This window comes from Hyposmocoma kahamanoa, unplaced genomic scaffold (assembly GCF_003589595.1).
Source record: "Hyposmocoma kahamanoa isolate Upper Pololo Valley unplaced genomic scaffold, ASM358959v1 64, whole genome shotgun sequence".
NCBI lineage: Eukaryota > Metazoa > Arthropoda > Insecta > Lepidoptera > Cosmopterigidae > Hyposmocoma > Hyposmocoma kahamanoa.
The window spans coordinates 10,660,393-10,682,153 of NW_020653852.1; the positions used below are offsets into that span (position 1 = coordinate 10,660,393).

General features: G+C 36.4%; 1 long non-coding RNA gene across 2 annotated transcripts; it reads left to right on the plus strand.

Annotated features, from left to right (window-relative positions):
• The first annotated feature begins 1,723 nt into the window (after positions 1–1,723).
• LOC113231097 lies at positions 1,724–18,817 on the plus strand. Of its 2 annotated transcripts, XR_003310531.1 has the most exons (4): positions 1,724–1,783; positions 2,636–2,755; positions 16,654–16,819; positions 18,536–18,817. It is a non-coding gene; the product is annotated as an uncharacterized LOC113231097 (long non-coding RNA). The 2 variants fall into 2 exon arrangements; XR_003310530.1 differs by lacking the exons at positions 16,654–16,819; positions 18,536–18,817 and adding an exon at positions 12,683–13,280.
• Positions 18,818–21,761: the final 2,944 nt, after the last annotated feature.

The following is a 21,761-nucleotide window of genomic DNA, read 5'->3' on the forward strand; positions in this document are numbered from 1 at the left end:
ATTTTGTATCTGCAACAAGATCATAAAATCGTTTATAGCCGCTATTGTTATTTAGCTCTCCTCACCTATATATGTTTAAAGCCTAGAAATTTAACAATATTTTCGAATACTTCTTATTTTTATACAGTTCCGTAGTTCTGACAAAACTCTGAAATTGTTCGGAGAGGTTATAATATTATCCTTTTGAACACAAAATATTTGCTATTCAGAGTTTTAACTATTCTTGCTTAATACTTTTAAATGAAAGAAGGAATAATGTTCAATTCGATAAAACTTTGAGAAACATAGTAGTATCACAAAAAAATACTGTATACTATAGATTACCATAACTATTCAATGAAAAAAATATTCCATAAAGGTATTTATTACCTTGAAATAATCGTCTGCGTTTTAGAAATAAATATTTTTAAATTACACATACCTTACAATGAACACTTGCTGTGTTTCAGTTTTTATACCTTGTTCAAGGAACGATGATGACGTCTTAACGACTATAGCTTCGTGGGTAATACTTAATATGACAGTGTTGCTCAGTTTTCGGGGCCAAAACGTGCAAAAGTTCAGAGATACCCTACCTACTATACTACCCTGCCTCCCGCGCCATTTCACGTCTGATCGTTATAAGACCTTGTTCACTAGAAAGATCTCAATTTTTTAAAAGGATTGCATTATTATACAAAAAGGACAAATTTTTGAGTTGATACCCTGTTCATCCAAGGCAACAATTTATTAAACCTGATGTGGCTTATGAACTTTGAATCTATTAGGCGTATCCTTCAACAACTAAACCTATACGTACGTAACACTTAACTAACTTAACCATCCCACATCCTGGAGCGTTAATAGAATAAAACCGCAGTTTCTCAGCTAGCCATAAGGCGAAGTGACTCGTTGCTAATTACGCATCAGGGTGCCCGGATATTAAACTGTCGCTTATATCGCACAATAAGTATTCAGTGAACTGAAATATTCTTGACGCATAACACGGAATTCCGTTTCAATTTTGGTACGGATTTGTGCGAATTTTGTAATATTTTTATTTTTCAATTTAATTTGCAATATTAATTCTTCTTAGCGAATTTAGATATACAGGTCTCAACCTGCAAATTTTCTTGAAACTACTGTCGGACTAATAAGGCCGTACAGGCAGAATCATAATAATTACGATTAATTGACAATTCATATTAAGAATTTCTTACAATTCATATAACACAATTCATCTTGGACACTTAACAGTCTTCTATGGAGGTCTCCATAGAACATTCAAATAGAATTGTGTTTCTTGTTTTTTTTTTTGAAAATTTATAATATGAAATGTCAATTAATATTATGATTCTGGCAATGCGGCCTTTTTAGCCCTGCTGGTCACTGTAATTCCATTCAGACTCCACTGAGATTCTATTATAATTGTGATAATTTTTTTTTTTTTTTTATTATTGGGACTCGGCAAAATGACTGCACCGCGCCTGTTTGTTGTTCTGCTAAAATCTAGTTGCAATGGCATTCCAAACTCAAAATTGAACAAAGAATTAAACAGCTGCCAATATTATTATGTTTTATTTGTTAAAGTCATAGTTTGTCTCAAAACTTTATTTTTTTAATATCAAGGTACGGGACGCACAAGTCGTGCGCCTGCTGGTAAGCTACACGCCTGCCCATAACAGTTGCGCCACTCAGAGTTTTAAATCGCAAAGAACTCATGTGCCTGTAATTTCACCAGCACCCTTACCCTTCAAAACCGGAACATAGTAATGCAGACATTACTGCTTGGCGGCAGAAATAGGTAAGGTGACAATAATTCCTTCTTAACGAACTCTTTCGCAAGGCTGTCTCTCTCTCTCTACTAAAAACTTATGAACACGCGATAATTCTGCTAAAATTTAGTTGCAATGGCAGTTGAGTCTCAACAGAGTGCCAGTGAAATGGCACTGATGGCATTCATTCAATCAGAAACTACCACGAAAATTACTATTCATTTCTTGATTTTTATCTCGTTTAATAGGTAAATTAGTTCTCAAATTAAATGTATTTAAAAAAATAAATAAACTCGATAATCGGTAGAAGCACTTAAATTTCTAGTAAAAAGCGATCGAAAGATATGTCAAATAATTAGTAGACATTGAAGAGCAGAATACCAAAAAAATGCAATGACAGTTGAATAGTAGCTTGATGGCAAGTCACTGTCAAGCCACTACTCTTAATTTTTAATACCTAACGTAGAAAATCCTGTCACTGACGCTCTATCGACTGCTATCGACTCACAAGCGAGATGATTTAAAATTAGCAGACTTATAGGGCCCAGATTGTAGGATTCAAAGGAAAAGTACTTTAAATAATAAAAATGTAAAATTACATAGGGTCGTATTCTAGAAATCTACTCAATGCTCAAGTCAGGATTTGAGTATGACTCAAAGCACTCAAAATCATACTCAAGTCCCTGCCATTAGGGTCGTATTTCCAGTGCTTGTGTTTCCATTGCAATCCTGACTTGAGCATTGAGTAGAGTTCTAGAAGTGTTCGTTTAATTTAAGATACTGTGCTACTTAAAAGGAATGAATTCTTGTAATTGACTCTTTCAATCGACATCATAAAAATGCAGGTTTTTTTTTTTTCAATTCGTTGGTTCTATTCCCAGATGAGGCAAGCAACTTTAAAAGTCTGCATGCAGTATTACTAACTTTTAAATAATGTCTCCATGAAGAAAGATATCCCATCTACAGTCTAAAATGGGCGTTTGGTACTTTTAATTACTCGTGTAAGTATAACTTGCATATATACGTTTTATTTTATGTTTTTATTACTATATTATAGTTACTATATAATCATCAGTGCCTCTACCACGATTTTACAGTTGCCGCTAGCGACCGCGTAAATTACTTCACTATTTTGTATGGTAAATTACACAACGCCTCTAGCGGGTCCCAAGAAGAAACAACATTTTGTATTCAAACAATTCGTGGTCGCTTGCGATAACTGTCACTGTAATCTCATGATCATATCGCCCTATAAAGGTAAATCAGAGGCACTGGTGAATAAATTATCAATATACTAGAAAATTACATATCGCCCTTTAAAGGATTTAAATTCGTCTCTGTACCACTTGCGGTAATCAGAATTATGAAACCCACTATTTTGCTTACTGTACCGAAATTTCTTTACAAAAATATTTGAATGAATTTTCAAATTGTTGGACATGTGCCAATACTATAAGTTCGTTTCAATCTGTTATACAGAAAAAGTAAACAAACAGGTCACTGAACCTACCATAGGCAATTTAGTGATGGCCAGTTGTACTGCGAATCAATTATTAAATAGAATGAATCGATCAGTGGGAATAACAGTTATTTTTGCGATTTCGTTGTTCATTTTTTAGAAAAATATTTTATACGATAGTGAGTGATGATATTTTCATACGTAGGATTAGTACATGGTGTACTTATACTACTAGTGGTTTTTCTTACACAACCTATAAAAGTAAATGTAAAATTTCCGAAATTCTAATTTTCAATCCTCCTTCAAATCATTACACGTACGAGTAGATACTTGTTTTTTGATTGTGATGGAAATATTCGATTTCTAATCAATTAATAAAAATGGAAGTAAATCACTCGCCGAAGGTCGAGCAATCAACTACCCCTGAGGATGAGGATTTCGGCACATGTCTGGTTTCTGCATTGTGCAGTTGACCATTGGGTTCATTATGCCGTGTACAGTATCGTTGCAGGGGTTCGCTTCCAATGCGTTCCGTCGCAATATAAATTGAGCCTTAGGGTATTAGCAAGCAAGTTAGAGTAATTGAGAGCGGCGTGGCAGTGCGACACTTCGAATTAGGCGTGAAATAAAACTTTATCAGAAGTGAAGACTGGACCTTTGAGCATAGTCGCGAACCACGGGTTGCCTACTTCTGGTATACAATGTCTTCTTGGCATAACTTACACATTTTCGTGTTGGTAACTGCCTCCGTGGCCGAACGGCTACCATACCGGACTGACACGCAGAGGACCCATGTTCGATTCCCGGGCCGGGAGAAATATTTGTATGGCCTACATTTATTTCGCTCGTGAGTTTGGGTGTAATTTGTGGCTGTCTATATGTGTGTTCATGGCACCCACGACACAGGGTTTCCCTAGTGCGGGGCTATGTTAAGTGTGTGCCTTTTGGTAACTTTCAGTATACTGGCACTTAAACATTTTTTCTTTAGAAAAATGTCAATTACGGTGATTTCGCTTAACAATAAAACAGAAACCAAATCAGTTATAAAAAAAACCGCTTATAGGGGTTGTAGATCTCGTTTCACTGATTCCAGGTATGATAATAACTCAATTTCGCTAAAAATGTCGATTACGATGTTGTTTACGGTGTTTTAGGTATAAGGAGAACAGAATATACCTCTGTATAAAATTTGCCTATACGACATATAGTACCTTCATATGTTAAAATATGTATGTACAAGAAAGCCTTATATTGCTATAACTTCATTTTTAACGGCTCGCTATGTAAAAACCTGAGCGACAGTTATATAAAAAGGCTTCTTTTAGGGTAATTTCATTTGCTCCATAAAAAGGAAATGTCGGCATAAAATACGATGTCACATGCTTGAATAAAATATAGAACACTTATGCGTCGTGTATTCATCGGATTTCGGATTTATTGCCCAAGAAAACGAAAGTAGGTAATATGCATATAATTAAGTTATCCATCAAGTCTAGACACTGTTTACGAACGATGAAGACGAACTGTACGATCCCGGAAAGATGTTACCTTATAAAATTTCTGAATTCTTAGAGATTATTCACATTTTTTATCAACCTGCATTTTTTATGACATCAAGTGAAAAGACGAATAAGTCATGCGCCTGACGGTAAGCGACACGCCTATTCATAGCAGTTGCAGTGACACTTAGAGCTTTAAATCGTCAAAGATTTGAAGGGTACTACTACCGCTGCTGTTGATTGATTTTTACACTAACGTCACAGTACATTTATGAAAATGTTATTTATGTTAAGAAAAATATTATTTTTTTCTGAAAAATAGTGACAGACAACTTAATACGAGAAATAACAATAATCTAGCCGTTTTTGACAGTCGTCTTGACAAAGTCTCAAATTCATTTAGGGGGCAACGTTTACGCTTCTATAATAATATTCCGATTGATATTAACATTTGCCTTTTACGATGTTTAAAACTACAGTGAAACAATTTATGATTTATTATACAGCTTCTGCGTACTTGGATGACAAATATCCGCGGTAATGACCTGCTTAGCTCTTGCAGGTAGTCTCGATTTAAAATGCTTAAACAAAATATTGTAATAATAAATGTATTCCATGTATATTTAAAAAGAGCAACCCCTAAAGTTTCTTGCTCATTCTTCTCAAGGGAATCTACCTTACGAATGAGCAGTAGAGTTTAATCAGTAACCATTTCAGATGTAATTTGCTTACCTGTGAAATAAAGATTATTTGACTTTAAATTTGACTGCACCCGTCACCCTCAAGCAGAAGTTGACAAATCCCATGTGACTATAATTTCACCAGCACCTTTACCCTTCAAAACCGAAACGGTAATGCTCACATTACTGCTTAGCGGCAGAAATAGATAAGGTGGTGACGCTATAATAAAAAAATTTAAAACAGACCTTCGATAGCTCGTGAGGAGCTGCTGGAAAAGGTGAGCTCGCAAGTTAAAGGAATGGAAACCGTGCTACCACCAACCTTTATGTCCGAAACGTCGTGGAGCTCGTCTTCTTTCGCCAGTTCAATTGCGGCCGACCACCAATAACGCCACTATGTAATAGATTGCGTACGGGGCTCAATGCCAGGCGGAGATGCGGGATATTTTTAATAAAACGAATGTGGATTTTTCAGTTTTCAGTTCGAATGTACATCACATACAATTATTTTTAATTTCACTGGCGATTTATGTGGCTTTGGCGTAGCACGGATTAGGACGGGAAAGATAAGGAGGTGCGAGTTCAGACAAACTATACCTGGCGTTACCAGTGGTACTTCCCTGGACGAACTCCTTCACAAGGAGCTCTAATGCTGCAGGATTTATATAAAAAAAAAACAGAGAGAAGATAATAGGCTGTATAATATTGACAGAAATTAACTACTTAACTAAGTGTACTATCCTAAAATGTTGCTTCCACTTTGCTGAGATCCCCACCGCTTAAGGCAACAAACGCCAACGACACCCACACATCAAAATAAACCAAATTACTGCGTCTTCTCCATAAAAACAGTTCTATATGTCTTTTTATCTTATCGTAAACTGGTTATATGTCTCAAATTGAGAATACGTGTTCATGTTTCATTAGGATGGTTTTATTCATCGTGGTTTTAAATTACGCTTCGATTTACGGTGTGTAACGATACGGTGCAATAATCCGTTATCATTTTAATTTGTTTTTATTTGCTACGTAATGGGCAATGGTTAAATATTTTCAACAGCTGCTTCTATTATGTTCTGGTTTTATTTTATAAATTTTTGATCAGAACAAGGGCCCAAACGTAAACATTCTGTATTAACTTAAGGTTTTTTAAATTAGTATACATGCAGCACCTCACTACAAGCTATGAATCTCCCTATTGTGAACATGATTTATGAGTATTTATTCGTCTTATACTAGGGCCCATTGCAAACCAGCGTCACAGCCTAGTCTTGGTTGTGACTTTAGCCAAATCGGATCCTTTTGCATACGCCACAGCCGCACACATGTCAGTATAGTATTACGTAACTTGTTGTTATTACGTTGTTTTTTGTGTTATTTCTGTTTCATTTAGCTTTTTTGTGTGCCTTTTCTTTATAATGTGATGTTGCAATAAATGGTTTCTATTTCTATTTCAATTCGCTTTTTTAATCTATCTGTTTGCGATCAGTTTTCACGTATATATTTCCTTTAAATTTCTTCTTAATTGAATGAAACTACTTGTAATTCAATGATTTCTATTGTTACGTCGTATTTTTTTTTATTATACCAAGTGACGGGACGAACAAATCGTGCACCTGGTGGTAAGAGACACGCCAATGCATAACAGTTGCAGTGCCACTCAGAGTTTTCAATCGCAAAGATCTTAGGGGCACTGTCCCTGCGCCCGTCACCCTGAGACATAAGTTGACAAGTATTATCTGCCTTTAATTTCACCAGCTCCCTTACTCTTCCAATTCGGAACGCAATAATGTTCACATCACCGCTTGGCGACAGAAATAGGTATGGTGGCAGAACTTCCCTGAATGAACTCTTTCACAAGGAGCTCAACATATAATACGTATGGCGCACTATAAGTTTCCGAAATGAATAAGAAAAAAATACTATAAATGGTCAAAAATGAATTTATTGTTTCTCAAAATATTCTACATTAGCGTTAATGCACTTTTTCGTACGACTGAACCAATTTTGAAAACATTTATGCCACTGCTCCGTGACAATCTCTGAGACATAATTTTCATACTCTCGGACAGGTGATGAAAATCATTGACCGCGTAACTGGTTCTTAATTTTTGGAAATAAATAAAAGTCACAAGGTGCCAGGTCGAAACTGTGCGCGGGATGACTCATAAGGTCAACGTTCTTCACAGTCAAAATTTAATTTGTCTGGCCATGTGAGAACTGGCATTATCGTGGTGCAAGATGATACGGCGATTACGGTTATTTTTACGGAGTTTGTCAATAACTTCCGGCAAACAAATGGTCGTGTACCAATCACTGTTCACGGTACAACGATTCTCTCCACACATGTGGTAGATTAGCCACATGTCCAGTTTTATTAAAAAAAGAAGCAATCATCCGCATAGAGGCACTTTGCACGCGCACCACTTTGGTTAGTTTCGGCTCATCTCGAAAAACCCATAAGCTCGATTGATCCTTTGATTTGGGATCGTAACTATAAATCCATGTTTCGTTTCCTGTTACTATGTCCCACACCAAATTTGACGCCCCTTCATTGAATCTGGTAAGCACGGCATTGCACCAAGGGACGCGATCCGTTTTTTGAGCCTCAGTCAAATTGTGTGGGATTCACCGAGAGCACAGCTTTTTCACATCCAAATGTTTGTGTAGTATTGATTATATTTGACTCATGCCTATGCTCGAATCTCATGGTATGTCATACGCCTGTCTGTTTTGATCATACGGCGTACAGCATCGATGTTTTTGTTGTTCACAGCAGCGGACCATGACGAAATTCGTCACTGAGATTCACACGACCGCGTTTGAGTGCTGTAAACTAGCTATAAATAATCGTTTTGCATGGTGCTTCATCGTCAAAACCAGTTTGAAGCCGAGTGAAGCTCCGCTGAGCTGTTAAGTTACACTTAAAGTCGTAGAAAATCATACCATGAAAATTTTCGCTAGTTAAATCCATGGTGATGTAGACAACCAATTTCTAAAATAACGCCACAATGTAAAAACAAGTTACAGTCAGATGAAAAAAACTGCATTCTACATCCAAAGAGTTGAATTTTCAAATGTGTTTAAAATTACATTTTAAATATTGTTTACGTAAGTGGCCAGTTACGGATACTTATAGTGCGCCCTATGTACATCGTCGGTGTTTTGTAGAAAAGGCGAATACGCCATTTTGAAACAATTTTTCATTTGATAAAATAATTGGAAAAGGCGCTTGTGCCCTTTCTACAAACTACCGATGATTCTAAGCACAATCGCTATATAAATAATAAATAAGTATTAAACAAAATCACATACGTTGCTCTGACATCGAAGTAAACATAAATATCGTTGAAAGCACAGACCACATAAATACTTGAAAATAAGTAACTAAAGTACTTGCCACCAACCCCCGAGAGTTTATTGAAATGTAGTTTTCTACATTCACCCGGCCGGGGATCAAACCCGGGACCTCAGAGAATGCGACACAAACATAGAAGATGAATTATAACGTGGCGAACCTCTTTGCACATACATGCAATTTTCTTTAGATTTCTGTGCATACAATTCTTGGATGAAATTAACAAAATTGTTGCCAAGGTCGATTTACACTGTTGTAAAATTTTACTGATATTTTGGCTAGACTTCAATAGCGTAGACATAGTGTAACTCTAGTTTTAAAGTGTCCAAATTTGCCATCTAAAATTGATCACAAAAGCTTAAAATAGCATAACATACATTGAAATGCAGAGTCTTCCATTTCTTTCACCGAGTGTGTATTTGTAACTTTTCTACTTAAGAAAAATCAATATTTATTTTGGCCGATTGCGTTCTGCGATCTGTGTGATTGCTTCGAATTTAAAAAATATATTCCCGAAAGTGACTATCGCGACAAGAACTCCCGAAATTCGCGAAATGACGTGGAGCGTGCGTCTTGTCAAATCCAAATTCCTATGGGATATTGGACGGAATATAATTTCCAAATCGTGGAATTTTTCTGAACATTTCCTGATGATATTTCGTAGGTTGGCACCGTAAGTGCGACGAGATTGATAGATGGGTTTTGAGATTGCCCTATGTTATAGAAACATGACAATAAAGCGTAAAATAAATTAATTCACTAAAAATAAAATAATTATTAATAACGATGGTAACGATGGGGCGTAAATTAAACTTCGTCTGCGGTAACATTAATTAAGTTTTTTTTTTACAATATCAAGTGACGGGACGAACAAGTCGTGAGCCTGATGGTAAGCTACACGCCTGTCCATAACAGTTGCAGTGCCACCCAAAGCTTCAAGTCGCAAAGTTCTGAGGGACACTACACTGCGCCGGTCACCCTGAGACTTAAGTTGACAAGTCCCATGTGACTATAATTTCACCAGCACCCTTACCCTTCAAAACCGGAACACACTAATGCTGACATTACTGCTTGGCGGCAGAAGTAGGTGAATAAGTACAGAGTATAAACTATTTGATAATTACGGGAAGACGAGATCATTAAATACTTATTGAAACAACATGGCTACTTTACACTTTTTAATACTTTTTCACTTGAATTCCTTTGACAATTTAGTATGGTGGCTGATTAATGATATTAACGCCACAAGGTTCTAAAATTTGCAAATGACTGTACTACTACATATATGAAGCTACAAATCCTGACTGACTTAGAAAAATAGAACGCATACTTCCCGATATGGTGGAAAAATATATTTATACCGTTGCACGCGTATAGGCTCCAAAGCAAAGAATCAAATATGAGAAGACCGGAATGTGGAAAATGTAAACGAGTGATCAACGGCCTGCAAAAACTATAATACATGAAGGGGATTTTTGTGCATTTATATGAGATACACCATGGTCAATTTTCGCGGGAAGTAAAAAATGTTCGGAATTCAAATAAACAAGATGGCCGCCATACAAATTTCAAAGCCTCCCATCACGGAAACTATTAGAGATAGGTAGGAGGTGCTCGAAGAATGTCATAGAGGGTAATACTGGTCAACTGCCTGGGATAAAAAAATTCAAGATGGCGATTTCAAAATGGCGGCCGAAGAAAAACTTGCTTCGATCCGGCTGAAAATTGGCATGCGAGGGTCTCTAGGTCTTAATCGTAATTTGGGGTCAAAAATTTCTTTCCGCTATTTTTTAATATGCCTGCCGTATAAGTGTGTTTTTCTATAAAAATAGCTGCCGAAAAAGATTTGCTCTGATTCGACTGAAAATTGGCACTGAAGGCCACTAGAAATGCCGATGATGAAATTATGATAATAATTTGCGCTCAAAATGTGTTTTTCGCCATTTTCAAATATGGCCGTCATAGAAGCGTTCGTTGGGACAGAAAAAAAAATCGCTCAGATCCCTTTGAAAATTGGCATATGGGGATCTCTAGAAGATCTTGATAATAATTTGTGATCAAAATTGGTTTTTCGCCATTTTTCAATATGGCTGCCATTTAACACTTCTGTTTTTTGGCGGCAGATGGAAATTTGCTCTAATTCAGCTGAAAATCGGCATGTGGGGATCGGTTTAATAATAATTTGCAGTCAACATTTACTGTTTACTTTTTACGGCCATAGGCTGAGGTGTAGCGGAGGGCGAAGCCCGAAGCGTCCGCACGCCACCTTACGTAGGTAGTATACGAAGACTCTATTACGGTACAAGATTTCACAATTGTTCAAAATGTAAGGCATACTTCCCGGTGTAGTGGAAATAAGATACTTATAGCATTGTTGTATCTCGACCGCCTCTATGTTAGATTCTTTTTTCTTGGAAGCTATGCCAAAAAGAGAAGTTTAAGGAAAAAATGCTAGACAATCGAATGAAACAAATGAAAGAAAGTAGGTGGGATCGGGCTATAGGGCTCGTAATTTACGTCAAGCAAATTTGCGTACAAGGTGTTTATGCTGACTAAATATGACCACCAATACAAACAATTCTTATTGGTCATATCAGTATGACGTGCTTGTATGCCCACTAATAAACAGGCAACTGTTCTGAACGTGCTCATTCTTCGGTCGAGCACGGAACAATCAACAACTGTTGAAAATGCCGAGTAGGGCGGCTAATCACGTGTTAGGTGTAGTTTTGGTGGTGCTGTTTGTGACTGTAGTTTTTTTTCATAATATCAAGTGCCGGCAGAAAAAGGTAAGGTGGTAGTACTTCCATGGACGAACTCTTTCACAAGGAGCTCTACTGCTACCATCTATTTCTGCCGCCAAGCAGTAATATGAGCATTTCGTGACGGGACGAACAAGTCGTGCGCCTGATGGTAAGCTACATGCCTGTCCATAAAAGTTGCAGTGCCACTCAGAGCTTTAAATCGCAAAGATCTGAGAGGCACTGTCACTGCGCCCGTCACCCTGAGACAAAGTTGACAAGTCCCATGTGCCTGTAATTTCACCAACACCGTTACCCTTCAAAACCGGAATACGGTAATGCTGACATTACTGCTTGGCAGCAGAAATAGATAAGGTGGCAGTAATTCTCTAGACGAACACTTTCAGACGGAGCTGTACTGCTATGTTGCGCTTGTATTATTTATTTTATTATTATATGCGGAGGGAGGATAATAAAATTAACTGCATGGTAAAAATATTCAACACAAGGCTTCGCGGAGCAAATTACTTTACCTCCATTTTTATTAACAAGGATTTCCGTCTGGATGTAACACCTGAATCTATCAATTACAATGAAAAATGTTACCTTCCTCTTAGACTCCCTTACACTTAGGTGAAAAGAGAACTAAATAAATAATGATGTGCGCATATATTTTGGTAGTCTTAAGACACTATCTATTACCGCTGTTAGATTTTATACGACAGGATTTCGCACAAAACCTTGATTGACATTCTGAATCCCCTCCTTGAATGATTACTTGTAGATTTCTATAATGAATTACTCGACATTTTACCATCTACCAACGTCATATTTATCAGTGAAGACTTGTCGACTTTCATTATTTTGTGATCATTTGCTTGCGTATGGTTATGGGAAAAATTTCACTTAATAAAAAGTATTTTAGTTGTATTTTTTATGTTGACGTAGTTGTTGTGAATCTCATTATTTCTTCTTCGAAAAGCATATGACACCGTTTTATTTTATTTATATAGTTATATATTTATATTTATATATTATAGTTTATATAGTTCTATACAATAACAAATATAGAGACACAAATAATTTAAAGTTTTCATTACAACTGTGCTAACACTCAGAAGAAAAAATCAATAAAAGGAATTCGTACTTGGTTTATATTTTAAAGCAAATTAATAAAAAAAAATATTACAGAGTAATCGCTATCTGGAGAAGTCAATATAATGCTGCTTCGCCATTCTGTTATGGCACTCACTCGCTCGAATGAAGAAGAAATTTCGTCTATAGTTTACTTTAGCCTAAGGATAATGAAGTATGTTGGGATATCGAAATAAAGCCACTGAAACACGCAAACCAATGTTACTGACAAGCTTAGGACAGCTCCCGTATCTTGGACATGTTTTTTAATTATAATGACCCTCCCAACCAATCCCTCTTGGTTATGCGGGAAGGGCACTATATCCGTTGTGCATTGCACAACTAACGGTTGCCACCGCTAAACCGTTGACTCAGAGAAGAGAACTCAGGACAGTCCGTTCCTTTCGACATAAGTTTTGATTATGGTAACCCTAGCTACCAACCCGAACGGTCCATGAGAAAAGCATTTATACCCTGTGCAAGGACAGGGACCTTCTCTGTCAGGTCCTGACCACAGATCAGCCTGTTTGCACACACTTCAAAAGGCTAGTGCCTTGAGTAAGAGAAGTTCAGAACAATCGACTGAGTCATTTGCTACTTTCAGAAAATACAGGACATCAGTCATCCATCTTCTTTCTTGTAACAGGAATATATCACCATGAGGCTTCGCAACCCTTTTGCAATTAATATTTAATATAGACGTTAGTGGAATTTGCGAAAAATTAATAATTTGATGAATACGTTATTTAAAAATAGACTTGTCGTAGTTTCAAAGTTAATGAAAGTTAATAAAGTTATTGACTCAAAAATGCAAAGAAGGCGTGGCTGAAAGCTTCGTGACCGGACCTCCGTACTACATACATTCTCTACGTTTATAACAAAAATGTAAATAATGGAAACGCAATAATGTTCATATTACTGCTTGGCGGCAGAAATAGGTAAGGTGGCAGTACTTCCCTGGATGAACACTGTCACAAAGAGTTTTACTGCTAGAAAATGTATTATATGAGCTGGACAAGACTTTCTCACATTGTTATAAAATCTACAGCAATACCAGGACACGAATAGATAAACACTACATAATGAAATTATTCGTATATAACTCAGTATAACTAACATCACATTTTATGTGTTCAAAGTAAAAGAGGGAAACTATAGCACAGCCTTTGCGTTCCAGTGTCTGCAACGCGATGACATTGCTTGGATCTATCCAGCTATATAACAAGTTAGTAATTATACATGTAGATAATGTGAATGTCACGGTAGACAAATAATCTATTTACTTGGTCAGTACTATCTAAAAACAACTACGCTTGTATGTACTAGACAGAGAGATTATTAGATAAATAATATTGTACTCTAGCGAGTTTTGTACACTCTCTATCATTCTCTTGTTGAAGTTACAATTAACAATTATAGGAACGTATGGTACGCACTGTTTATGAGACATACCTTAGTAAGTTTAGTTTACTACAAATAGGTTTCGATAAGAAAGTTTATAGAGAGTGTGAAGTATGATGAGCTATTTAAAATTTGTAAAAGAAATGTAGTGAAAAGAATCTTTCACGTGCTACAAGAATATTGAAGTAGTGATTATAAATTACCAAACAACTATAAATATCCTAAAAGAAGCTAACATTACCGAATCTACTGAAGCGTCGTAGCACTCAGTGAGACGATAATAAGCTGAGAGACTGACGGATACCGTAACAGCACAGAGCACATTCTGTTATACTCATTATTTAGGTGCTCGCTCATTAGTTATTCATTATATAATTATTTACTTAAGTTATTTATTCGTATTATTTATTTACATCTACGAGACATGTTGTGCTTTTCATTTGTCTTGTGAAGTCGTCGCAAAGTAATATGTCTAATATATCGAGTTCTTAGATTTTCGCGATTGTTATACATAGGAAATGAAACTGTTTTTCCGGATTTAAATTGCGGATATTTATTTTTTCAAACAAATTAATGTTCCGAGCCCTTTACAGGTCCCATGGTCACGGTTGACTTAGATGGTAGAGTTATCAACCAGTTATGTCTAATATTAATGCAAACTACTCTATTTTTCACTACAGTTACAAAAGTTATTAATTAAATACCTTATTTTTAATTTTACAAAGAAACATTCCAATTTACGCTACATTATATTTTACAAATGCCCGTAAAGGGCCCGAAATGTTGGTTTGTTTGATAAAATAAATATACGCGATTTAAATCCAGAAAAATAGTTTCATTTCCAATATGTCTCTTGGTTTTTTTATGATACTAAGTAACAGAACGAACGAGTCGTGTGTCTGTAAGTCGTGTGTCGGTGGTAAGCGACATGTCCGATCATAGCAGTTGCAGTGCCACTCAGTGCTTTAAATCACAAGATGTGAGGGACACAGACACACTGTGAGACATGTAAGTTGACAGTTCCCATTTACATATAATTTCACCAGCTCCCTCACCCTTCAAAACCGGAATGAAGTAAATAAATAAATATCATACAACATCACATACGTTGCTCTGATGCCAAAGTAAGTAGCTAAAGCCCATGTGTTATGGAAATCGGAAACAACGACGTTACCACAAACACTCAGATCCAAGACAATATAGAAAAGTTAGTTTTCCACACCGACCCGGCCGGGGATCGAGCCCGGGACTCCAGAGATGGCGACACTATGAAAACCGATATGCAAGCCACTCGACCACGGAGACCATCAGCCTACATTACCGCTCGACAGCAGAAATAGGTAAGGTGACAGTATTTCCCTGAACGAATTCATTCACAAGAAGCTCTCTTGCTTTTAAAAATAATATGTATACTAGATTATGTGATATGTGAATCTTGTGATGTGGTTGTTTTTATTATTTTTTTTTACAGACATTTTCAACAGCAGGCAATTAATTTTTAAAACAAATAACATATTTATATGGAAAAAGAACGTCGGATTACTTAATTCATACGTTATTCATCGGTCTTCCTTAACACTTCATTCTCCTCGTCCTTGCTTACTGTACCCAGTCTTGGTCTTTGACGAATGTACCTCCTCGGGATGTATCCAGCTAGACGTGGAGCGCAAAATCTAGGAAGTAAAACTGTCAGACCACGTACGGAACAGTATACTTCGCTCCAAAAGACAAATCGTTGACGTTGATTAAAAGGGACACGTCTGCCGCATGTCAAATGAGCGGAGGGCAAGAATCACTACGGAGTGGATCCCACCAAACGCAAAACGGAAACGTGGAAAACCCAAAAAGAGATAGTGTTGAGCTAGCGGCGTTAAGTGGCGATGAGCAGAGGAAGAGAAGTAAGGCATTTGCCCGGCAGTGGCATAAGCGATTAAAAAATGATAATAACATTTCAAATCTATGTAAAATAATAAAAAAGTAACAATTTTTTTTTTAATTTACTTACTGTTTATTTCGACGATATTATACAGCTACTACGAAAACAGAATCAACAATGACAATAACAAAGAAAAACGCCAAAAACAAGTACATTTAAATTTAGAATTTCAATCTAAAACCGACTGCTGCGATTCGTTACAAAGATGTTCGTTCGTTCGTTATTCGTTACGTTAAGTAACTGTAATACAAAAGTGACAACTAAATTCTCCCCATAAACTGGTAAGAAATTTGGGAGAACCTTTTCGATATTTGTATGTTATTTATGTCATTTGAAGACATAAATAAATTAAAAAACTAACGACACACTCACACATTATACATCTAAATATGTGTAACCCCCATCAATATCACCATTGTATTCTCGCACAAAATGAAACCACTGAAACTCATCATTGTCAGAGCTCTCGTATTATTGTTTTTGGGAAGAATTCTTCGATTGTCTAATGTTGTGTTGGCGATTTATTTAGAAATGCGGAAGTATATTATATCTTATATTGTAGTCTTGACGATTGCATATTGCTTTTGTAAGGACGGTAGATCAACGAGTCATTTATTTTAAAATCTAAATATAAAGTAAAATTGGTTTTAATTTTAGTATTACTTAAAAACAAAGGCGTGCCTTTTCTCAGCAAAACAGAGTACCCTCCACCTCACTTCAACTTTCCGAGATAAGTCCGTATCGATAAGTGACCACCTTGAGCTACTTGGTTTGAACTTATCGTCCATCTTCAACTTTGATCACTACGTCGGGTGCTTGGTATAAATGCTGTCGAGAAATTTGGCGTCGTTTTCAAGGTGAGGAGGTAGTTCACACAAAAATAGCTTTTAAATCTTTATCAATCAGAAGTTTCCTCGTGTATGGAGTAATGTTGTACCTTTGCAAGAGCTCTGAGCTATACCAGTTGGCTGGGTGGAGCGAAAAACAAAGAGACTTATTGCCAGCGGTTCCCTTGTAGAATCGAAGTTCCATAAATACGACGCGAAAAGCGACCCGCTTCTCGATATTCTTATTGATACATTTAAGAAATTGTACACAGTAACTTTTGAATTTAGATACACTCTCGCCGTTCCTCCATCGAACGACTAAAAAATTCCGGAACACTCCATCCTTATGCCATTGTTTTAACAATCATTCGCAGGAAGGAATTTGGTTCCTCCTTCCCAATGTTTTCCTTTTTGATATTGAAATACAAACTATGTAGTTTTAAATAGGGAGTCGTATACGTAAAATCTAAGTAAATAATATGGTCCTTTGGATTTTAAAAGTATTTCAAAAATAGTCTAAAATTGTTTGGGATCTAAATTGCGTAAATTATTTGTTTTTTTCAGACAAAAAAAACGAAATGTTACTTTGTTGGAAAAAACAAATATACGCGATTTAATTTCGAAAAAACAGTTTAAATACTTTTTTTTCTATTGTTATCAAAAATCTATTTTTTATGGAAAGTGACATTTACATTTATAGACATTTATTGCAACGCCACAGCACATCGATACAAAAAAAAAACAAAAATTGATAACACATGGATAACACAGACAAACAAAAGAAAGTAAAAGGAATTAATAAACGAAATAACGTATCCAAAAAAAAAACACAAAATAAAACAAATCAGACAAAAAGCAAAAAACAAAATACATTTTACGTTGAAGTACCTACTAAACGAACGTATGTACCATTAGCGTTCTTATAACCTTAAAGAGCGAATGAATATTCACAAGACCACAGAAAAATAAAACCCAACACTTTCATATGTCTTCCTTTCAACAACACTTGGGATTTAGTACCATAGCCTCCGCGATTTAGTGGCCGTAATAGCTTGGATTGTCAGCCTTTTATTATTTTTTATGACAAGAAAAGCTCACGAAAATCTTTAGTGTAACGTGCTACGGTTGATAAACAGGTTACTACGTGTCGGGCTTCAAGCATGTTTTAATATCATCCGACATACGATATTTCAAAAAGACCCGGTCATATTTACGTGATGTTCGTACAGGTAAAACAAAACAAATGTGGAAAAATCTTCATTCATTAGAGCGCGCGAGCAGTTCACACGCGACTTTTAGCAGCGATGCAGTAGTAGCCATGGAGTCGCTAATCGACGCGCGATTGCATCGCTACTCTTGGGATGTATATGCGATTGCATCGGTGCAATCGCGCACGTGCATCACGTTTGTATCACTGCTAAAGGTCGCCGTGTGTAACCACTCACATTTTCGGTTAACCGTGTACATAAAAAAATTGTTTCACTTTTTTCAATTGTTTTTGATGTTTGTTTTTATTAGTAGGACTTCAGCTAAAATACTAACAGAGCCTTCTGATACACTACATAAACATAAACCTCTATAATACAGTAAGTACTACATAATGTAGCCCTAGGTTGAATCCTAAGTCTAGAGTACAACATGAACTTCTGTACATTTCTGGAACCTATTGCTTTAGTTTTCAAATCTAAAGTTCAGAATTGATTTCAGAAATGTGAAATAAATCTAATAATACAGTTATTTATTCAGGCTCTTTCAAGTTAGAAGGTTAGGGGACAGGAATTCCCCGTAAAGAAATCAATCGTTGATGTGACACCGGACGTATCCCAATCAATATGACTTTCAACTCACTTTTGTTTCTCGCCGCACTTTGAATTTGAAAATATGGAAACTGACCCCATTCTTCACAAATACATGAAACAGTTTTTAATGAAATAACCAGAAATAGCCGCTCGATAGAAAATTTCATCAACACGGAGCTAATGTTAACAAATTATGTGTTAACTTTTAACGAACATCCCAAACAAACTTCGATTTAAAAAATAATATTAGTTCTTAAAACGTTAAATTCAAGGCTGGCATTGCTTTAAATAAAAATGGAAAGTTTTTCAATAACGATGTTTCATTTAATAGTTCTGTTGTATCCGAAGCATAACAAAAACCTGAGACAGGTCGGCAGTTATGTAATGGTTGTTGGGTTTTTCAAGAGGGGGGTTGAAGAATAAGAGCAATTCCACACACTAAGCGGTGACATACATTATAAATTAAAACTATAAATGCCACATGGTGCGTTAACGTGCGTTAGCGCGCGGCACTGAACACATCGGACCAAGGGGCCAGGAGACGAAGTAGGGAGGGCTGCTGCTGTACGTAAGCGGCGTTGTTGCGACACCACATTGCTCGCGTGGCAATCGGTGTGTTGAAATAATAGCGTTGCGATGACGCGACGCCTATGTCAGCTTCGTAGCGATTAGATACCCGCATTATTTATTTATTGTACTGGGAAAAAGAATATAATACAAAATAAGTATGTACTTACGTAAAGCCGTCAAACCATTTGCCCACATGAGCGCGCACGTCGACCTAGCAGCGAAGTTTAGTTTTGAAATTAGGTAGAATCACCTGTGGTGACACACGCACACAAGTGCACGAATATCTTGTAATATAACTATGTGGTTAGCCGTGAATCATGATCGTTGACATTCACTACTATGGTGTGTTAATTGTACATTTCAGTTGGAGCAGAAACTATCCCATAGAAACACCCAATACCTACGGTACTCAATAGCCAACTTCACCTGTACGCGGTACACCCAGCTCCTACCGACGAGGCTGTGGCGACCTGCCAACACGCATTGGACCAGCGTGGCGGGGAAATGGTCTAAAACCCCCCAATGTATAGCAAAGAAAAGTATCCCCAACTGCCCGGCGGTGCCAGTAGTAACCGAGGCGCTGACGGACGTCGTGGAAGCTTTCACCAGGGGTTCTATTCGCCGGCTGGGATTTGACCGTCGAACGACTCTAGCCCTGGCAACGTATAACGCACGCACACTGCGGTCGGACGAGAGCCCTGAAATCCGGCAATTTGTACTACTTCAGGGAAGGTGACCAACAGTTCCAGAGTGGTGTCGGTTTTATCGTCCACAAATCCCTTATTGGCAACATTACATCCATTGGGACTGTGTCGAGTAGGGTTGCGTACCTTGTACTCGGAGGATCCAAACGTTACTCGCTGAAGGTCTTACAGTAGGGCCAAGCACGCTATACAAGCGCGGCGCGACTAGCGAGACGACAAAACTCTCTCGCAGTTATCAATTTTCTCGTTTTACGTAGCACGACATGACATGCCGACAAACGTAGGCTCCGCGAGTAGATTCAGTCGAGTGCGACATAGTATGTGTTACCATTTAAATAAAAAATATTCGACTTGCGTTATATTCTTATGTGATAACACCGAATCGGTAATAGAGATACACCGGTTCATTCGTTCATTGAATGAATTAGAAAACACAATGACGTCACATCTATCAAAATTCCAATTGATTTTGAATCAACGTGGTGCTAATTGGGAAAGTATGTAAATGTAAGTTTTTGTTGAATTAATTTTGCTTATCTTACCACTTTCGGTAGTTATATTACTGTCGTTTGTTGAATACATTATTTTCGAACTATTTGCTTTAGATATACTAACTTGTTTCAAAGAAACAGAAAATCGTTTACAAAGTACATAATAAAATAAATACATACAACAGGTTATTGTACTGTCTTTCATAAGTATTCTTTATTTTTTAGATATGGCGTGGCAAAGTTTGCTTATCACTTAATATTTATCGTCAGACATAGCAGAAATACATGTGATTGAGGTACAGTTTGGAAGTCAAGTGGACTCTGAGTTAGAAGATGATGGCCCTCGTGTATACCTGATACTGAGATTAAAAAAAAACTTGTGTGATCATAACCATTCTTCCACTGTGGATTAATCCTCTTTACTTTGGTAATAACACTGATTATTTTAATTAGTGATTATTTATCTCAAAACCTTTAATTGTTTTGTTTTAGGGACCTGTATGAAAATAAATTGATTTATCAAAGTTATACTATTATTTAACCACTTGTAAAATTATATTTAAGTATAATTATTAATACATAGATCGAACACTCAGAAAAAATTCGTTCGATCCGGCTTACCGTGCCAGACGCTATACCAACTAAGCAACGGAACGAACCAGCGGACCTCACGAATTTTTCTATGTGCTTGCGTTTCTGAGTGTTAATAATTATAACAAACTAGTGGAGTAATTTCACAAAAAATAATTAAATATCAATTCAATAAAAATTTAAAATATATGTAAGTATTTTCTATAAAAATACTCATTTGTCTGATACAAATCAGGGTATTATATTCTAACTGAATTCTAATTCCATTCTATTTTTTATAAAACACATTACAAATATTCTTTATTGCACAAAAGAACAAAATACAATAAAAAAACCAAAAGACGGGTACAACAGGCTGCTTCATTTTATGATTCTTCCAGGCAACTTCCGGGTTACAGGATAAACTTAAAGGTAACTTAATTGAGCGCAAAAACTGATATTGAACACGAATTTAATACAAATATTGTACTTGTGCTAATAAAAATATAATACTCAAATAAATAAATACATATACATATTATCACGCTTATTTTCCATCGGGGTAGGCAGAGACTATGGACTTCCACCTGCTATGTTCCTGACAAACCTCCTTCGCCTCATCCACGCTACTCCAAAATATTTATACTTACAAAAATTATAATCACTGAAGAAATAAAAGAGCTATAGGAGTAAAAAAACATAACATAAATAAATTAGAATCTAATAAATAAATATCAGTTAAAATAATATTATAAATACGGTAAGAATAAGAGAAAAGAATAATTAGAGTATATAATTATTAATACAAAAATCGAACACTCAGAAAAAACACTCAGAA